Below are 21833 nucleotides of genomic sequence, written 5' to 3' on the forward strand. Positions count from 1 at the left end.
TGACTGATGCACACATTGAGCTGTGACTCTCTGTACTGGCTGCAATTCCTGTGTTTAGTCTATTTTTTTCTACCAGCAAAATCTGCCTTCAGGAGACTGGACCTGGATTTCTGGTAAGTTCAGTTCTTTTACAGCATGATAAAAACAAAAAATAATGAATGTATATTGCAAACTTGCTTTATTTCACATCTACTGTTGATTTTGATTATTTCAAAAAATTATATTGACAGGTAAACTTTAAGAGAACTTAAGCAACCAGCATTAGGTCCTCCTTCATTATATCTGCCAGCAGGGGTCGAGGGGGTTGAAGCTCTTTAAGATCACATAAGGATTGCAGAAGTCAGGGTTATCTAGCCTTAACAATATCACAGGTTTGGCATAGTCATATCACAAGATCAACACATAAAATATAAATTCTTACTTATACTAAGTTGAAGAAGAAATACTAAGAAAATGATGCAGTCATCTCCTGGCAGTTTTCCCAGAATGGTATTCACTTACCATAGGATATGTAGGAGGTGTGGAGAGCTGGACAGTTTTACTGCAATGTAATATAATCTCCAGCCCTATCCAAAAATACAAAGAGATTATATAGACACACTGTATATTACGTGTACCAGTCAATAGGTTGCATATATTAGGTGGCAAGTGTTGAGTCAGATCTTAAAGCGAAAGTACCATCAGGTACATGTGCTTCAAGTGTTGCACATGGATAGAATGGCGCAGATGCAGGGAAGCTGGTGCCGCGGTCCAGTTCCTGCACATGGCGCTGGTCTATTACTGAGCACTGACTCCAGCGGTAGCACTGGAAGCGGGCTGTCCCGCCCCCAGTGGGAGTAAACCCCGCCCCTCTGTGATGGGGCTTCATTAGAATCAATGGAATTAACTGACAGCTGTGTCAGCTCAGTAGCGTACTGCTCTAGCCAATCCGGGGCTCACTGTATCATTATAAATTATAATGCACGGAGTTCCGTAAAAGGTTAAGAGTTCTGTCTGTGTTCTACTTGCAGTTTGCGGGCAATATATAACAAACATGTAAATCTGGCCTAGGGTCCTTGTCTGTTTGCAGACCTGTAAATGCAGACAGATTCGGACCCATTCATTTTTATGGCCCCATACATACATCTGTACGTTTTATGTATGTGTGTCGGGGCCAGGATCCATGCCACAAAAAAAAATATTGGCGAGCCATAACTTTGCACCACGGATCCCCTATATACACAGGTACAGATGTGTGTATGGGGCCATAGAAATGAATGGTTCCGCATCTGACTGCCAGTGCGGACACGTTGCTAAAAGCCCTCCTTCACATGTCCACAATGTGGTCTGTAATTGTGAACCTGCAATTGCGGACAGCATTATGGCTGTGTGACCATAGTGCTCTGCAATTCACGGACCACGGATTCACAGAAGAGGTTAGAAGTTCAGTCCGTGTTATACAATCAGTATACGGACCGCATATCAAGGATGTGTGAATCTGGCCTTAGGGCCCTATTCCACCGGACGATTATCGTTTGCATAATCGTTAACAATTAACAATCTCAAACAACCGCTATTGCGAAAGACCTGAAAACATTCACTCATTTCCATGGAACGATAATCGTTACTTATGATCGTAATTGCGATAGTTTTTTCTTCGCTATTTATTCGCTATTGCGTTCGTATCTATTGCGAACGACCGAACGATGTCTTATTTAATGCGAACGATTTGCGAACGTTTTGCAAACGAGCAACGATAAAAGTAGGTCCAGGTCTTATAAAGCGATCAACGATTTCTCGTTCGGTTGTTAATCGTTAACTGCATTTCAACCAAACAATTATCGTTTAGATTTGAACGATTTAACGATAATCTGAAAGATAATCGTCCGGTGGAATAGGGCCCTTAGGCTCTGGGCAACGTTCTGCTGGGAAACTTGGGATGTGGTTTCTTAGTCATGTACAAGTGAAATTCAGAAATTGATTAAAAATCTGCAATCTTCTTTAATGTGAGTAAAGTGCTCTCTGCTGCTTTGTAATGTCCTCCATGCTGCTATAAAGAGATATGTGTGAATGTAGGGTATGGGAGACATCATAGTAGCTAGCCTACACCCACTAGCTCAGGGACAACCAAATATAAGAGTCTGAAGAGTACAGACCAGATGAAAAATGCACAAATGCATTGTATAATTAACAAATTATACAATGACCAGATATAGTTCTGCTCCTTGTGTACACTCATGACAGATTATCTTTAAACTACAGCTACACCTTAAAGTGTCACTGTCTTTATAACTTTCAAAATCTAAATCAACAGTAGATGGAATATAAAGCAAGTTTGCAATTTACATTCATTATTTTTTTTTTAGTTATCATGGAAAACACAGCACTTCCTGTTTTCTGACTGTTTTTTTCTCAAAGAACAGGAAACAGGAACTCCTGTGTATCCCAGGCCATCTGAGCTCTCACAGAGAGGGCAGTCATGTGATTGATGAACACATTGAGCTGTGACTCTCTGTACTGGCCGGAATTCCTGTGTTAAGTCTGTTTTTTTCAACCAGCACAAGTCTAAGAATCTGCCTTCAAGAGACTGGACCTGGATTTCTGGTAAGTACAGCTTTGTTTTACAGCATGAGAGCAACAAAAAAAATAATGAATGTATATTGTAAACTTGATTTATATCACATCAACTGTTGATTCAAGTTTTGAAATTCATAACGACAGGTACACTTTAAGTTGTTATATTTATTTATATTTAAACCTTATGGTGTGTTTACACAGACAGATTTATCTGTCAAATTTTTGAAGCCAAAGCCAGGAACAGACTATAGACAAAGAACAGGCCATAAAGGAAAGACTGAGATTTCTCCTCTTTTCAATTCAATTCCTGGCTTTGGCTTCAAAAATCTGTCAGATAAATCTCTCTGTGTAAACACACCATCAGGGTTAGAAATTATCTTACATCTGACATTGAAGCTCTACACACCTACATACTGAATCACATGGTAAGTGAATAGCATTCTGGGAAAACTGCCAAGAAATGACTGCATTAGTTTCTCAATATTTTTTTACTTTACTTTTTTATAATACAGTAACAAATGTTTTTTTCTCTCTTTATTTGTTGTGTTTTATATACTGCCACTTCCACATTATACTCCTATTATCTGAAGCACTCCAGTCATGAACTAGAACAAATCAGGTTAGGCAAAGTTTACTCTGACTTTGGCATTTACTTTAATCTGGTTTCCATATTTTATATATATATATATATATATATATATATATATATATATATATATATATATTTTTTTTTTTTTTTTTCAGTGTAGTAGTCCACACTATTTTGTCCCACAAAAATACACATATATAAGTGAATGGGATCTGTTGCTGTATCATGCTGTATGGTTTTTATCCTTTTCAAGTATAAAATATAAACAGTAAGCATAAATACAGAATAAAAGCTGTAAAAATGCCCCCCCCCCCCCATTACAATCAGCAGAGCATAAGCAATGTATTACGTGACGTCTCTCTCTCAAGAGATTCTATAAATGGCATCTAAGAGAAAAGTCACACATTGCTGGCTAAGAGCCACTGGTGCTCCTATCCTATCACACAGCGTGCAGCAGGGAGACTGGCAGGACTACTGCTTATACTGCACGTGGCTGGTAAATTCAGTGCAAACTTTGCAACATCAGCAAGTTCTCCTTTAGTTTTATGCTGAAATCATAAATTGTATGATTTGTATAATGCCGTAGTCAAACTGGAACGAATATGGTAAGTATGGTTGTACACGGCCATATTACAGATCCTTCCTGTACAGGTCCATAATACTGCATGTACTGCTACTGGCCCATACAGTACCTCTGTGTGTCGGTGCTAACATATATAGAGGATCATACACATTCCAAAAATAAAGGTGAGGCATGTTCATCTAGTCCTAGGACGCACCACGTAGTTATGGTAATCCAACACCTGTAGCGTCCATGCTCGAGGTTGTGCATGGGTATTTAGTCCCAACTACGCAGGCAATTGTAGTAGTACAATTAAAAAAAAATACTGTTGTATAATTTTGTACAATTGTATACATTTTTAAAGTGTACCTATTACTTAAAAAAAAAAAACTTTTAACATGTGTTGGAGACATGTGAAAAGTTTTCATCGGTGGCAGTCTGACCAATCGCTAGAATGAGCTGGGAGAAGTCAGTTCCTAAGCTCTTCTCTCCCTGCTTTCTGTGCATGCGACACAAGATGGTCCCATAGAGTCACACTAGGCGTCTGCTTTAACGCCATGCATAGAGTTTAGAGCACACTTCTAGTAAGTGGAGGGGTTTGATCAAAATGTCTCTACAACAAGTTTTTATTAAGTAAAATCTCTTTATAAAAATCCCTGCATTCACTTGTAATAAAATATTGTGGGACTCCTATGAAGCCACCGGCTTGAAGCATTGAGCTGTCTTTACCCATTTTGTATAACTGGTATTCGCTGCGGTTGCAAGTAAAACTGTTCTGTTCAGTCACTGGAAACAAAATTGCCATAGAATAACATAAGAAGCACTACTACTAAACTGCACACTTTTTTTCTCAAATTTCCTACCTTGCACTTTTTCCCTTGTGCCAATATCAAATGCGCCCAGCTCACCATATGGTGGCATGATAATGAGCTTGGCTCTTTTTTGGCCACACCATTTACCCATCTAAAGCCGCAAAATTGTACAAATATTTAGTGATTTAAAAAAAAAAAATTATAAAAAAATTATGCCCCCACATCTGTCAAAAAGCTAAACCATAAATGATCTCCTTTGTTTACAGTGCTCAAGCGATGACGCGCCCGCTGCAGCCAACCAATGGCCACAGAGGTCCTGTCCCATACAGCATGGCGATCACATGTACAGGGCTAGTACACAAAGACCTGCAGGGACCCCCAAAGCAGCAGGTTGTTTATAGTGTAAATAAAGGGTCGTTTTTGTTATTTTATGGCATTTCCCCCTTTAACTAATTCTTACTAAATCTCAAAAAAACTCTCAAAAATTGGCCAAAAACATGAACCTACAATAAACCTTTTCCTTCTGCTTGGGACTGTACTATCTGTTTTACCAGAGGTGCAAGAGTTAACTGAAGACTGACCAAATCCTGCTGATGTCTGTTTGTTTTCTTGCGCCATGTGCCCATCCATCACAAAGAAGAGTCCTGGTGCCATCACCTGCACAACATGACCCCCCCCCCCCCCCCCCAACATAACAGCACACTGCCGCAGCAATGTATACCTGGAGAATACACAATCTATAATATATAATATAAACAGGATATAAAAATATATCACAAAAACAGAGAAAAATAAGGATGTGGTGTAAGAAATGAGTGAAGCGGGGTGTGAGCCGCCCTCTCCTCCTGGCAGCACTGAGCAGACTATAGATAGAGGAAGGAACCATAACACCACCCAGCCTATGGCCTCCTGCAGCCATACTGTGTGTTTACATCTACATGGACAGGGCTGATACATTATAACTGGTCCTCCATGATTGCAGGAGATGTTTGGGGTCATAGATACAATATTATTATAATATTATATTGTATCACTCTACATACAGGGTAAACATGATACACATTAGTGTACAATACAGAGATCTTTGTACATATGGTGCTATGGAGTATGGAGTGGTAAACAGCTTTGTGTCTGCATACAATCCTGCAGACACATGCACAGAAGAAGAGGAGGAGGAGGAGGAGGAAGGCCATGCAGGAGAGTGCAGTATAAGAGACTGCTCCTTCTTACCTTGCACAGATGGCACAGACCCTGGAGATTGCAGCACAGCCTGGGGAGGTTGTGTACCAGGGCAGGGAGCTGGCACACAATGAATGAGCAGCAGGACAGCAGTGTCCACCCTCTTGTCCTGTCCTGTGGTCTCACAGCACAGAGCCCCTGCAGCACAACAGCACAGGGAGATCTAGCCTCTGCCTGCCACTCAACTCCTGCTGACTGCAGGCCCCGCCCCTGGTCCCGCCCACTGGCCGGGCCAACGTGCCGTGTCACTCATCCTCGGAGAGGAAGGGCCGGTCCCGTGATCTGCTCCTGTCTGTGGTGACATGCGGCTCTGCTGCACAGGAGACATGGGGCCGTGTAATGGCAGGAGATACAGCCTGAATATTCACATGTTATACTTAAAGGGACAGGACGTGTAATCACATATACTTAAAGGGACAGGACGTGTAATCACATATACTAAAAGGGACAGGACGTGTAATCACATATACTAAAAGGGACAGGACGTGTAATCACATATACTAAAAGGGACAGGAAGTGTAATCACGTGACAGCCTCATGTACACAACCACTGCAAGGGGCCTTTACTATATATCTCTGATTCCACACTTTCTTCCAGCATTTCTCTGTCAGATTCTGTACAAAATGGAAGGACTAGAATTGTAACATGTTGTATAGGAGGCCATGAGTACAAACATCTTCCTCCCTCGAAGTATTACACAGCCCTGATAGCAGAGTAATATGGCGCGAGGTATTTCCTTTCCCTACGGGCTGCATGGCGTGCGCCGCAGTCACATGGTGCAGATTTGGTCAGTCATTTACCTCCATAAATGGGGCATTGTGGTAAGGAAGGGTTAGTCAGGGTGCAGGGCGCCGTCCTGTCACTATAGACGGGTATTGTACAAGAAATTAGTCTGACAGGCTATCAGTCCTTAACCCCTTAAGGACAGAGCCTGAAATGGCCTTAATGACAGAGACAAATTTTATGAATATGACCAGTGTCACTTTAGTCATTAATACCTTCGGGATGCTTTTACCTATCCGTCTGATTCTGAGATTGTTTTCTCGTGACATATTGTACTTTACATTTCTGGTAAATTGGAGTCGATACTCATAACAAATCTTTATGAAAAAAAAACAAATAATGTGAAAAAATGTGAAAAAATGCATTTTTCCAACTTTGAAACTTTTTTGCGTATACAGAAAGTGGTTATACCACATAAATTATATATTAAATAGCATTAGCAACATGTCTACTTTATGTTGGCGGCATTTATTAAACTATCTTTCATTTTTTTTAGACGATAGGAAGCTTAAAACATTAGCAGCAAATTTCCAAATTTTCAGTAAAATTTCAAAATCAGATATTTTTAGGGACCTGTTCAGGTTTAAAGTGTATTTGAGGGGCCTGTATGTTAGAAAGCCCCACAAAGCACCCCATTTCAGAAACTGCACCCCCCAAACTCTGCAAAAGCACATCCAGAAAGTGTTTTAACCCTTTAGGGGAGTCACAGAAATAAAAGCGAAGTGTGTAAGGAATTTGAAAATTTTAATTTTCTGTGCAGAGATTTTATTGTAATCCAATATTTTTCATAATTATAAACCTATTACCAGAGAAATGCACCCCAATAATTATTGCCCCGTTTCTGCAGTTTATAGAAATACCCCATATGTGACCCTATTGCGCTATTTGACGCAACCACAAGCCTCAGATATAAGGGAGCGCCTAGTGAATTTCAACGCCTCCGTTATATTTGGTCATTTTTGACTGTACCACTTCAGGTTGGCAGAGGCTCTGGGGTGTCAAAACCTAAAAAACACCCCTAAAGGGACACCATTTAGAAAACTACACCCCTCAAGGAATGTAACAAGGGGTGCGGTGAGCATCTGGACCCCACAGGTGCTTCACAGATTTTCCGAACAATATGGCGTGAAAAAAGAAAAATTTATTTTTTACACTAAAACGTTGTTCTTAGCCTTCAATTTTTCATTTTCTTAAAGGGATAAGAGGCAAAAAAAGACAAAAAATGTGTAGCGCAGTTTCTCCCGAGTACAGAAATACCCCACATGTGGCGATAAAGTGCCAAGGGGGCGCAGGACGAGCCTCCAAAGGGAAGGAGCGCCAATTGGCTTTTGGAAGCTGAATTTCACTGAAAAGGATTTCAAGGGCCATGTCGCATTTACAGAGCCCTCGTGCTGCCAAGACACTGGAAACCCCCCACAAGTGATTCTATTCTGGAAACTACACCCCTCAAGGAATCTAACAAGGGGTGCAGTGAGCATATGGACCCCACTGGTGACGGGCACAAATGTGGAACAATGTGACGTGAAAGGGAAAAATTTCATTTTTTCACTTTCATGGCACAAATGTGCCCGTCATCAAGGGGTTCATATCCTCACTGCACCCCTTGTTAGATTCCTTGAGGGGTGCAGTTTCCAGAATGGGGTCACTTGTGGGGGGTTTCCACTGTCCTGGCAGCACGAGGGCTCTGTAAATGCGACATGGCGTTCATCATCCATTCTAGCCAAATCCAACCTCCAAAATCCAAATGGCGCTCCTTCCCTTTGGAGGCTTGCCCTGCGCCCACATGACGCTTTATGTCTACATGTGGGGTATTTACGGACTCGGGGGAAATTGCTCTACATATATTGTGTGTTTTTTTCTCTTTTAACCCCTTGTGAAAATGATAAATTCAAGGCTAAACCAACATTATAGTGTAAAAAATGTAATATTTCATTTTCACGCCACATTGTTCCACATTTGTGCCCATCACCAGTGGGGTCCATATGCTCACTACACCCCTTGTTACATTCCTTGAGGGGTGTAGTTTCCATAATGGGGTCACTTGTGGGGGGTTTCAACTGTCTTGGCAACACAGAGGCCTTTTGAATGCAACATGGCCCCTCAAAATCCATTCCATCCAAATCCAGCCTTCAAAAACGAAATGGTGCTCCTTCCCTTCGGAGGCTTGCCCTGCGCCCACATGGCGCTTTATGTCCACATGTGGGGTATTTACGGACTCGGGGGAAATTGCGCTACACATTTTGTTTTTTTTCTCCTCTTTTAACCCCTTGTGAAAATGATATATTCAAGGCTAAACCAACATTATAGTGTAAAAAATGTAATATTTCATTTTCACGCCACATTGTTCCACATTTGTGTCCGTCACCAGTGGGGTCCATATGCTCACTACACCCCTTGTTACATTCCTTGAGGGGTGCAGTTTCCATAATGGGGTCACTTGTGGGGGGTTTCAACTGTCTTGGCAACACAGGGGCCTTTTGAATGCAACATGGCCCCTCGAAATCCATTCCATCCAAATCCAGCCTTCAAAAACCAAATGGCGCTTCTTCCCTTCGGAGGCTTACCCTGCACCCGCATGGCGCTTTATGTCCACATGTGGGGTATTTCCGTACTCAGGGGAAATTGCTCTACACATTAAATGTTTTTTTTTATCTTTTAACCCCTTGTGAAAATGAAAAAAACATGACAAGATTAATAATTTAGAGTAAAAATTTTACAAAAATTACACTAAATGTTGGTCTAGCCTTGATTTTTTTCCATTTCCACAAGGGGTTAAAAAAGAAAATGAACACAAAACGTGTAGGGTAGTGTCCCCTGAGTACGAAAATACCCCACATGTGGGCATAATGTGCCATATGGGCACAGGGCAAGTCACCAAAGGGACAGAGCGCCATTTAGAGGCTGGAATGGAGGATGGAGGCCATGTCGCAATTACAAAGCTCCTGTGCTGCCAGGACAGTAGAAACCCCCGACAAGTGACCCTATTCTGGAAACTACACCCCATAAGGAATCTAACAAGGGGTGCAGTGAGCATATGGACCCCACTGGTGACGGGCACTTACGTAGAACATGTGCCGAGAAAATAAAAAATACAATTTTTTTCATTTTCACGTCCCAAATGTGGCCGTCACCAGGGGGCCATATCCCCGCTGCCCCCCTTCTTAGATTCCTTATGGGGTGTAGTTTCCAGAATGGGGTCACTTGTGGGGGGTTTCTACTGTCCTGGCCGCACAGAGGCTTTGTAATTGCATCATGGCATCCTCTAATGGGAATGGCGGCCATACCTATTTAGCTGGGGAAAAGGGACAATTCTAACTTATTTGGGGGTATTAGGCCAATTATTAGTTTATAAGGTTGGAAATGACAGGTGTCCATCAAACTCAATCTGTGTTGATCCAGAGGAAGGCAAAAAACCCTCGTGAGGCAGACGACAGTAGCCTCATCACAGGGGAAAAATTCCTTCCCGACTCCATAATGGCGATCAGAATAATCCCTGGATCAACGTGACCCCTGAAATAGGAATAAGGGACAGAATTTAGATAATGTGGAACCCCAGTGACGTGTGGTGCGCCTTGGAGCGATCCAGTATGCAGAGGCCGGGGGGATCAGGACAGGTGTCACACTGGAAAAGGGTGTCCTTCCTGATCCCCCTGTTACACCACACTCTGCACTTCTTCTGGGGTCTCCCGTTCTCCTGTGTGGGGGACGTCACCTGGAAAATGTTGTCCTGGTGCGATACGGGGTCCCTCATATCCAGAAGCGCTGGGTCCGCTCCATGGCTGCTAAATATTAGGGCGCTATTACTACTTCTGATATTTTCGGATCGTGCCGCAAGCTACAGGGCAGCGAGGGACTGGAAGAGGGGGGTGCTGGTATAAAAGTTATCCCCGTACAGGTGGTGACCTTTATCCAGCAGTGGGAAGATCAGTTCCCGGACGATCTCCCCACTAACTCCACGGATGGGGGGGAAGGGGGCATCTGGGGGCTGGATTCGGGTGTCCCTTCCTACATACACTCTAAGGGTACGTGCACACTGCGGAATCGCGACAGATAACCCTTTGTGCATTCCACAGCTGGCACCCACCGGCAGACTGATGCAGGCGCACGTCTCCACACGTGTCATAGACTCCATTCTATGCACGGGCGGATTCCGCTCTCCGTCCAACGTGTTCATTCTTTGGATGGACGACGGATTCCGCCCGTGCATAGAATGGAGTCTATGACACGGGTGGAGACATGCGCCCGCATCAGTCCGCCGGCGGGTGCCAGCTGCGGAATGCACAAAGGGTTATCCTTCGCCATTCCGCAGTTTGCACGTACCCGAAATCTGTAAGTGTACCCTGAGGTACTCTCACAGAGTGTGTAGAATTTCACACCATGCAGTCATCTCTTATTGGGACGGTACTGGCGGAAAAGACATGTCTGGGGGGCAGCGTACGCTACGCTACCCCCAGACACGTCACTGGATGATGAGGATGAATGGAGGAAAGAAGGATCCCCCCCATTCATCCTCACTGGCTGTTTTGGTGTCGGAGGCAATAATAACGTATCCCTCTGACGCCGAAAACACCCTGGGGGCCATCTTTATACGGGGACTAGTATATGGGGTATGTAGTGGTGTAGTGTCAAACTTTATTCAATGTAGTGTGGTGTAATGTAGTGTTTTTTACGTGTTTTTTTACAGTAAGTATAAAAAAAAAACCTACGCCAACAAAGGAGTTGCTGATAAATGTCGCACTTATGTGCGGCACTTATAAGCAGACCGTGGCAGTAGAATATAGAAAAAAAACACCCTACGCCAAAAAGGAGGAGTTGCTGATTAGCAGCGCACTTTCGTGCGATGCTGATCAACACTCAGCGGCGATAGGGTGCGGAAAATAGAAAAAAAAAAATTTGGGAAAAAAAAATAATTTTTTTTTTATATTCTGAATATCCCTGTAGCTGCTGATAAGTGTATTACACATATCAGCCGCTAGGGGGCAGCAGAGCGCAAAATCCGGAAAATGACGAGGCTGGAGCCGAAAATAGCCGAAAGAAGACGACGAGGACCGCCGGAAAGACCCGAAGACCGAACGGAATGACGGAGGACGCCGCGAACCCGGAAGACGCCGATCAGGAGCCCGGGACAGGTGAGTAATGTACAAATACCTGCTCTGGACCCCTCGGCTACCTAGCTGAGGGGTCCAGGGCAGGTATTTACTATTTTGTGGGACTCTGATCGCCGTGCCACCGGCCCGATCGCCGTGAACGGCCGGCCGACCGTTCACGGCGATCGGGCCGGTGGCACGGCGATCAACATTACTTTTTACAGTAATGGCGGTCGGTGCCGTCCTCGGACAGCACCGACCGTCATTTTTTTCCGGGTCATCGGGTCACCGATGACCCGGAAAGGTTCCGATCGCCGCTATTGGCTGATCTGAATTGATCAGCCTATAGCAGCGATCGTGAGCACGGGGGGTGTTAACCACCCCCCGTGCCGAGAAGCTATGATGGCCTGCTATGATTTATAGCAGGCCATCTTCCCCGACCGCTGTGTGTGAACACGCAGCGATCGGGGAAACATCGGGCGTAAATTTACGCCCTGATGCGCTAAGTACCATGGCGCCAGGGCGTAAGTTTACGCCCGATGTCGTTAAGGGGTTAAAGGGGTTGTATGGGGAGCAGGATATGGAGGATGCAGTGGCGGATTAAATGTACCCTGGGCCCCGGGCTGTCCACCCAACCTGGGCCCCCCCCCCCCGTCAATTCGCCCACATTATAATCTGCTACTGCGCCCCCCCCCCTCCCCCCACTGTCCCCAATAAACACTGCCTGCCTACCCTCCCTGCTGGCCCCAATAAACATAATGTTTGGTCCCTTGCTGCTACCCCCAGTAAGCATTGCCCACCCCACCTCCACTGCCCCCAATAAACATATTGCCACCTCACCTGGTCCCCTGATGTTGCCCCCCCCCAAGGTCACAGCAGCACAGAGGATGTCAGGGGAGGAGGGTGCTGATCTTATAGGAGAGGTCACAGCAGCACAGAGGATGTCAGGAGAGAAGGGTGCTGATCTTATAGGAGAGGTCCGAGCGGCACAGAGGATGTCAGGAGAAGAGGGTGCTAATCTATAGGGGAGGTCACAGCAGCACAGAGGATGTCAGGAGAGGAGGGTGCTGATCTATAGGAGAGGTCCGAGCAGCACAGAGGATGTCAGGAGAGGAGGGTGCTGATCTTATAGGGGAGGTTGCAGCGCCCAGCAGCACAGAGGATGTCAGGAGAGGAGGGTGCTGATCTATAGGGGAGGTCCCAGCAGCACAGAGGATGTCAGGAGAGGAGGGTGCTAATCCTATAGGAGATAGTCCCCCTTTATAGATGGTCTCCCTCTTTCCCCTCTATAGATTGTCCCCCTCTTTCCCCCCTTATAGATGGTCCCCCTCTTTCCCCCTTTATAGATGGTCCCCCTTTCCCCCTCTATAGATGGTCCCCCTCTTTCCCCCCTTATAGATGGTCCCCCTCTTTCCCCCCTTATAGATGGTCCCCCTCTTCCCCCCTTTATAGATGGTCCCCCTCTTTCCCCCTTTATACATGGTCCCACTTTCCCCCTTTATAGATGGTCCCACTTTCCCCCTTTATAGATGGTCCCCCTCTTTCCCCCTTTATAGATGGTCCCCCTCTTTCCCCCCTTATAGATGGTCCCCCTCTTTCCCCCCTTATAGATGGTCCCCCTCTTTCCCCCTTTATAGATGGTCCCCCTCTTTCCCCCTTTATAGATGGTCCCCCTCTTTCCCCCTTTATAGATGGTCCCCCTCTTTCCCCCCTTATAGATGGTCCCTCTCTCCCCCCTCCCTTTATAGATGGTCCCCCTCTTCCCTCTTTATACATGGTCCCCCTCTTTCCCCCTTATAGATGGCCCCCCTCTTTCCCCCTTTATAGATGGTCCCCCTCTTTCTCCCTTTATAGATGGTCCCCCCTTTCCCCCTTTATAGATGGTCCCCCTCTTTCCCCCCTTATAGATGGTCCCCCTCTTTCCCCCTTTATAGATGGTCCCCCTCTTTCCCCCCTTATAGATGGTCCCTCTCTCCCCCCTCCCTTATAGATGGTCCCCCTCTTTCCCCCCTTATAGATGGTCCCCCTCTTCTCCCCTTTATAGATGGTCCCCCTCTTTCCCCCCTTTATAGATGGTCCCCCTCTTTCCCCCCTTTATAGATGGTCCCCCCCTCTTCCCCCTCTATAGATGGTCCCCCTCTTTCCAACTCTATAGATCAGGGGTCCTCAACTGGCGGACCGCGGTCCAAACCCGGACCGCGGCGGCCAGCTGTCCGGACCCCGGCTGCCGCACTGCTCCCTGCACAGTAAGTATCTATGAGCGCTCGTAACGAGCGCTCATAGATACCGAGCGGCAGCAGCACTGACAGAGAGGAAGCCATTGGCTCCCTCCCTGTCAGTCACCTCTCAATGGCCGCAGCGGTCACTAGAGGCCGCGCTCCCCCTCTGGTGTCGGCGCTCAAGTGATGTTCCTGCGCCGGCAGGGAGAGCGGCTTCTAGTGACCGCTGCAGTGCGGCCACAGGAGAAGAAGAGGACGCGTAGGACTTAGGTGAGTAAAGTGCTTTTTTTATGCTATATGGGAGGGGGGAGCGCACAGGGGGGCTATATACAGGGGGAGAGCGTACAGGGGGCTATATACAGGGGGAGAACCCACAGGGGGCTATATACATGGGGAGAGCCCACAGGGGGCTATATACAGGGGGAGAGCCCACAGGGGGGGCTATATACAATGGGACAGCGCACGGGGGGCTATATACAGGGGGAGAGAGAGCACAGGGTGGCTATATACAATGGGACAGCGCACGGGGGGCTATATACAGGGGGAGAGAGAGCACAGGGGGGCTATATACAGGGGAAGAGCCCACAGGGTGCTATATACAGGGGGAGAGAGCCCACAGGGGGGCTATATACAGGGGTAGAGCCCACAGGGGTGCTATAACAGGGGGAGAGCCCACAGGGGGGCTATATACAGGGGGAGAGCCCACAGGGGGGGCTATATACAATGGGACAGCGCACAGGGGGCTATATACAGGGGGAGAGAGAGCACAGGGGGGCTATATACAGAGGGAGAGAGCACAGGGGGGCTATATACAGGGGGAGATAGCACAGGGGAGCTATATACTACAGGCAGTAGCGGTCTTTGGCACCAAGCACACCAAGCGATCGCTTGGGGCCCCCAACATCCAGGGGGCCCCCCACGTCCTGCTCTTGTGCTCAAGACTGCTGGACAGGGCCGCTGCCCCGCTCGCTGCTGCGATCTGAACAGTAACTATGAGCACTCGTAATGAGCGCTCATAGTTACATGCAGCAGCAGCACTTACAGGGCGGGAGCCATTGGCTCCCTTCCTGTCAGTCACTCTTGTGGCCACAGAAAGTGTTTACCCTGTGGTCACAAGTGGCCACTTTGTCCTTCTGGTGCCGGCGCTCCAGTGACATCACTGGAGCATCGGCGCCAGAACAAGGGGAGTGCGGCCTCTTTTAATCGCAGGGAAAACCCTTCCAGCGGCCACAAGAATGAAGAGAAGAGGAGACGCCCGGACCCAGGTGAGTATAAGTGTTTGTTTTATTGTGTTATATACTATATGGGAGGGGGAGCACACAGGGGCCTGTTTAACTGGGGGAGAGCACAGCGGGGGAATATATAAATGGGGTAGCACACAGGGGGGGGTCTATATAAATGGGGGAGCACACAGGGGGGGCTAGATAACAGGGGGAGCACACAGGGGGGCTATATATAACTGGGGGAGCACACAGGGGGGCTATAAACTACTGGGGCTTCACAGGGGGCTCTATATACTACTGGGGGCAGCACACAGGGGGTCTATATACTACTTGGGGCAGCAGAATGGGCTCTATACTCACCGGCCACTTTATTAGGTACACCATGCTAATAACGGGTTGGACCCCCTTTTGCCCTTAGAACTGCCTCAATTCTTCGTGGCATAGATACAACAAGGTGCTGGAAGCATTCCTCAGAGATTTTGGTCCATATTGACATGATGACATCACACAGTTGCCGCAGATTTGTCGGCTGCACATCCATGACGCGAATCTCCCGTTCCACCACATCCCAAAGATGCTCTATTGGATTGAGATCTGGTGACTGTGGAGGCCATTGGAGTACAGTGAACTCATTGTCATGTTCAAGAAACCAGTCTGAGATGATTCTAGCTTTATGACATGGCGCATTATCCTGCTGAAAGTAGCCATCAGATGTTGGGTACATTGTGGTCATAAAGGGATGGACATGGTCAGCAACAATACTCAGGTAGGCTGTGGCGTTGCAACGATGCTCAATTGGTACTAAGGGGCCCAAAGAGTGCCAAGAAAATATTCCCCACACCATGACACCACCACCACCAGCCTGAACCGTTGATACAAGGCAGGATGGATCCATGCTTTCATGTTGTTGACGCCAAATTCTCACCCTACCATCCGAATGTCGCAGCAGAAATCGAGACTCTTCAGACCAGGCAACGTTTTTCTAATCTTCTACTGTCCAATTTCGATGAGCTTGTGCAAATTGTAGCCTCAGTTTCCTGTTCTTAGCTGAAAGGAGTGGCACCCGGTGTGGTCTTCTGCTGCTGTAGCCCATCTGCCTCAAAGTTGGACGTACTGTGCATTCAGAGATGCTCTTCTGCCTACCTTGGTTGTAACGGTTGGCTATTTGAGTCACTGTTGCCTTTCTATCAGCTCGAACCAGTCTGCCCATTCTCCTCTGACCTCTGGCATCAACAAGGCATTTCCGCCCACAGAACTGCCGCTCACTGGATGTTTTTTCTTTTTCGGACCATTCTCTGTAAACTCTAGAGATGGTTGTGCGTGAAAATCCCAGTAGATCAGCAGTTTCTGAAATACTCAGACCAGCCCTTCTGGCACCAACAACCATGCCACGTTCAAAGGCACTCAAATCACCTTTCTTCCCCATACTGATGCTCGGTTTGAACTGCAGGAGATTGTCTTGATCATGTCTACATGCCTAAATGCACTGAGTTGCCGCCATGTGATTGGCTGATTAGAAATTAAGTGGTAACGTGCAGTTGGACAGGTGTACCTAATAAAGTGGCCGGTGAGTGTATATACAACTGGGGGAGCACACAGGAGGTCTATATTCAAGTGGGGGAGCACAGGGGGGCTATATACTACTGGGGGAGCACACAGGGGGTCTATATACTACTGGGGGAGCACACAGGGGTCTATATACTACTGGTGGGACACATAGGGGGTCTATATACTACTGGGGGAATATACAGGGGGTCTATATACTACTGGTGAGGCACACAGGGGGTCTATATACTGCTGGGGGCAGCACACAGGGGGTCTATATATAACTGGGGGAGCACACAGGGGTCTATATACTACTAGATGCAGCCCACAAGGGGTCTATATACTGCTGGAGGAGCACACAGGAGTCTATATACTACTGGGAGAGCACACAGGAGTCTATATAATACTGGTGGGGCGCACAGGGGGTCTATATACTACTGGGGGAACCACACAGGGGGTTTATATATTACTGGAGGAGCACACAGGGGTCTAAATCCAAGTGGGAGAGCACACAGGAGGTCTATGTACAAGTGGGGGAGCACACAGGGGGGCTAAATACCACTGAGGGAGCACACAGGGGGGCTATATACTAGTGGGGGAGCACACAGGGGGTATATACAACTGGGGGCAGCACACAGGGGGTCTATATACAACTGGGGCAGCACACAGGAGGTCTATATACTTCTGGGGGAGCACATGGGGGCTATATATAACTGGGGGAACACACAGGGGTCTATATACTACTGGGGGAAGCACACAAGGTGTATATAATACTGGGGGCAGGACACAAGGGGTATATACTACTGGGGGCAGCACACAAGGGGTATATACTACTGGCGGTAGCGCGCAAGGGGTATATACTACTGGGGGCAGCACACAGCGGTCTATTGTTGTGGAGCGCATGTCGAGGGGGGGGGGCCCAGACATAACTTCGCTTGGGGCCCCAGAAATGCCAAGACCGCCCCTGACTACAGGGGGAGAGAGCACAGGGGGAGAAAGCACAGGTGGGGCTATATACAGGGGGAGAGAGCACAGGGGGCTATATACAGGGGGAGAGAGCACAGGGGGGCTATATACTGGGGGAGAGAGCACAGGGGGGCTATATACAGAGGGAGAGAGCACAGGGGGGCTATATACAGGGGGAGATAGCACAGGGGAGCTATATACTACAGGGGGAGAGAGCACAGGGGGAGAAAGCACAGGTGGGGCTATATACAGGGGTAGAGAGCACAGGGGGGCTATATACAGGGGGAGAGAGCACAGGGGGCTATATACTGGGGGAGAGAGCACAGGGGGGCTATATACAGGGGGAGAGAGCACAGGGGGGCTATATACAGAGAGAGAGAGAGAACAGGGGGGCTATATACAGGGGGAGAAAGCACAGGGGGGCTATATACAGGGGGAGAGGGGGGAGAAAGCACAGGGGGGGGCTTTATACTGGGAGAGAGCACAGGGGGGCTATATACTGGGAGAGAGCACAGGGGGGCTATATACAGGGGGAGAGAGCACAGGGGAGCTATATACTGGGAGAGAGCACAGGGGGGGCTATATACAGGGGGAGAGAGCACAGGGGGGCTATATACAGGGGGAGAGAGCACAGGGGGGATATATACAGGGGGAGAGAGCACAGGGGGGCTATATACTACTGGGGGAGAGAGCGCACAAAGGGGCTATATACTACTAGGGCAGTCAACCCCTGTGTACCTAATTTCAAAGGGCTGGTGAGAGAGAAAATGACAGTTTTCCCACTAATAAGCATCAATTCTGTATGTAAATAGTTGAACAACGTTTGTGAAAAGTAACAAAACACGTTTCCTACTGATGTTCAGCTCGGACCTTCACCTGACAATAGACACCGGTAAGTGGACCTTCACTAAAAGTTGTTGAGTACCCCTGCTACAGATGGTCCCCCCCCTCTTCTCCCCTTTATAGATGGTCCCCCTCTTTCCACCTTTATAGATGGTCCCCCCCTCTTCTCCCCTTTATAGATGGTCCCCCCCTCTTCTCCCCTTTATAGATGGTCCCCCCCCCCCAGTCAGTAAATAACACAAAAATAACAAAATACAACTCACCTACCCTGCGTTCCCCTGTTTATCCTCTCTCCTTCTGCAGTCTCCGGCTGATGCGCGGCTGCCAGGGGTGTCCGGTCCTCTCCCCGGCAGCGCGCGCATCACACAGCTCCTAGTGCCGCCTGGGCCCTGACTTCCGGTACGTGCGCTCCCAGTACCGGAAGTCAGGGCCCCAGGCGGCACTAGGAGCTGTGTGATGCGCGCGCTGCCGGGGAGAGGACGGGACACCCCCAGCAGCCGCGCATCAGCCGGAGACTCTTGTGACCGCAAGCGAAACAATGCTTGAGGTCACAAGAGTGCAGTGGCGAGGGGAAGGGGGCCTCCCGGGCGGCATTATAATGTGGGCGGCGTAGCATGGGCCCCCCCGGAGCCTCGGGCCCCGGGCGGCCGCCCAAACCGCCTACATTATAATCCGCCATTGGGAGGATGCCTGCTGCTCCCTGACACTTCCTCCTTCTCTGTGTCTTTACCTCCTGAGACGTGAGGGGGTGGGTGTAAGTCCTGATCATTGGGTGTGAGCGGAACCACGGCCACATGTGATGTCCTGTAATGTGTCCCCCTGCTTGCCGGATGAAATAATCCCATTCTAAGGCTAGATTCACATATACCGTATCCGCAGCCGATTTCACACTGTGTATCTGCAGCGAAATCCACTGCAGATTCCTTGCCTGTCATTTTCAATGAGATTACATACATCCCGCTGCGAGTATGTAAGTGACAGCCCCCTTAACCCCCCGCTGGCCAGAGCATACATTACCTGCTACACTCTCCGGCTTGCTTCTGGGGCTCCCGGCGTCTGGACGTCCTGCTCAGGGAGGGGCAGCACACTGATTGGCTGAACAGGACGTCCTGATGCCGAAGGCCTCATCCACCCACAGGGGTTTTTTGACCATAAATAAGTAACAGGACCCATTGAGTTCAATGGTCTCATCCACACTTATGTTTATGAATGCTGAAAAAAAATAGGACCCACACCCTTACGGTCCGTTTTTTTGGGTTAGACGCTCCAATAGAAGCCAGTGTTCACATTACGTATCAGACCGGCCATATAAGTACCGGCCGGGTGATCTTTCCAGCCGAGGAGCTCTGATGCAGGCGCATCAGCGCACGCCCGCATCAGAGCTTCCCATAGCCCACAGTGAAGCGAGCGGCCGGAGCCGCTTGCTTTACTGTGTGGACTGACAGGTCATTTTTTTCCGGCGCCACATGGGATCCCGGCCGGAGCGTATACGATTTGTGTATGCTCCGGCCAGGATCCCATTGAAAATAAGGCTATGTTCCAACCCTCAAAAATACGGCCGTAGTTTTACGTAGTGTGAACATAGCCTAACCAATGACAATTGAGGCACACATGCATTTATACTTGAGGACAGCAATTTTTTTCATATATAGCATTTAGTTGTGTTGTTCTATCCGGTTGTTAACATCACGTGCTGTTGATCTGAGGAAGAGGTGGTTGTCCTGTTGATCTGAGGAAGAGGTGATATAAAACACCTTGAATCACATTATACTTTTTTCCATGCATTTGTGATTCCCCCAGAAACTGATGTTGCGGTATTGGCCTCACTGCTGCGGCTCTCTTGTTTGTGACTACATGGGCATATTGGTGGCTGTGGCTTGACACAACCCACTCAGGTGAGCAGAACCCATTAAGTCTTGTAACTGTAATACTTTCTTTGGCCTACTACCCGATGAGGCGCTGTTCCTTTTTTTCTTCTCATCCTTCTCACTACTACACCCTATGTCAATGTGGGGCTATACAAGGGTATTAGTCTGACATGTACATTAGGAAATACCCCCAACATTTACCTTTGACGTACACCGCAGTGTTAATAGATCCTTAATGGAAAACGTTCCACTTTAGCTTTCTGCCGTGTCAGGGATACGTATGAAAACGTGCTCGATATTTACAGGGTAACCTATTGGCATTCAGTAAAACCTCACAGCAGACATCTAAAAAAAAGCCCAAGCACCTGACCTTTGTATATGGGCAAGGAAACGGCACTTAGGCTGGAACCTTTGCCCACAACCTTTGACCTGACCCAAGTCCTGGGATGTCAATATACGTCACATGAGAGTCATACTGCTGGGGAACAGCGTAATGTCCATGTGAACTGCGGTGTTAAGATACAGGGAAGCCCACAGCGTACGCAGCTCTGAGGATTGTGTCATGGGCACTGATGGATGGGAAGCATGTGTCCTCGTATACTGCTTCCTAATGCCACAGGCAGCTTCAATTTCACATGTGCAATAAAGGATTGAAAAAAGGTCCCATAGACGCAGTGAGATTTAATATGTGGAAGACTCTTGGTGCGGACGTGCAAATCCCACTTACAAAGCCTTGGCTTTCCCCAAACCTGTTTAGCTCTTTCATGCTCCTTACCTCCCTTTCTTGTTCTTTCTTGTCTGTCCTTAAAGTTCATAGAGAAAATATACTCTACAATTCCCCCAGGGACAAAATGCTTCTCACTAACCCTTCTGCCCTCCTTTTTCCTTCCTAATAGAGTACTAACTGGTCGTAATACAGTGAACCTGTACGTGCCATTAACTTGTAACATGTTTTTCTAGTATTGATACTTCTCAGCCAGCAGGGAGGGTACACGTGATGTTTTTGGGTAAAGCTCAACTCACGTTCTTTACCTGAATATTGCAGGCTGAAATGGAGAATACTACTTCCAAGTTGCCTTCCCATCTTTTCAGCCCAGTGCCAGTCTATCTTTTGAGACACTTCAGCCAGACCTGGAAATAAATCATATATGCAAAAGAACACTGGAGAGACACCATCACGTGTCTCGATGTCAGTGAACTAGCCAGACCTTCCTGCGGGAAGGAACAACCAAGCCAAGGAATGTCTCCAATCAAGGAAACCACCTCAGCAAGGTATCCATCCACAGACAGCTGTTTTGTGGTATTTGCCCCTCATCAGTGTGGAGTAGGTTTCTGGCTAGTGGGAGCAATGACTAGTGAGTGCATGCAAAAGGACGCTGGTTGACCTCAGGGAGATCAACCAAAACACCGCAGAGACACCATCACGTGTCTCAACGTCTGTGTATTCGAGAACATTGCCCCTTGGGAAATCAAATATGCAAAAGAACACTGCAGAGACACCATCACATGTCTCGGTGTCAGTGAGCTAGCCAGACCTTCC

At 47.6% G+C, this 21833-nt stretch overlaps 1 protein-coding gene across 2 annotated transcripts in view; it reads right to left on the bottom strand.

Moving 5' to 3' along the window:
* Positions 1-5953, bottom strand: part of EEF2K (eukaryotic elongation factor 2 kinase) — a 59015-nt gene extending 53062 nt beyond the window's left edge. Inside the window, exon 1 of one of the 2 annotated variants that reach the window (XM_069983786.1) lies at positions 5750-5953. The gene's annotated coding sequence lies outside the window, so the exon portion shown is untranslated. The remainder of the gene's footprint in view (positions 1-5749) is intronic. The other variant, XM_069983787.1, reaches the window with a different exon arrangement.
* Between the last annotated feature and the right edge of the window lie 15880 nt (positions 5954-21833).

The sequence above is a fragment of the Dendropsophus ebraccatus genome, chromosome 9 (genome assembly GCF_027789765.1).
Source record: "Dendropsophus ebraccatus isolate aDenEbr1 chromosome 9, aDenEbr1.pat, whole genome shotgun sequence".
Classification (NCBI taxonomy): Eukaryota; Metazoa; Chordata; class Amphibia; order Anura; family Hylidae; genus Dendropsophus; species Dendropsophus ebraccatus.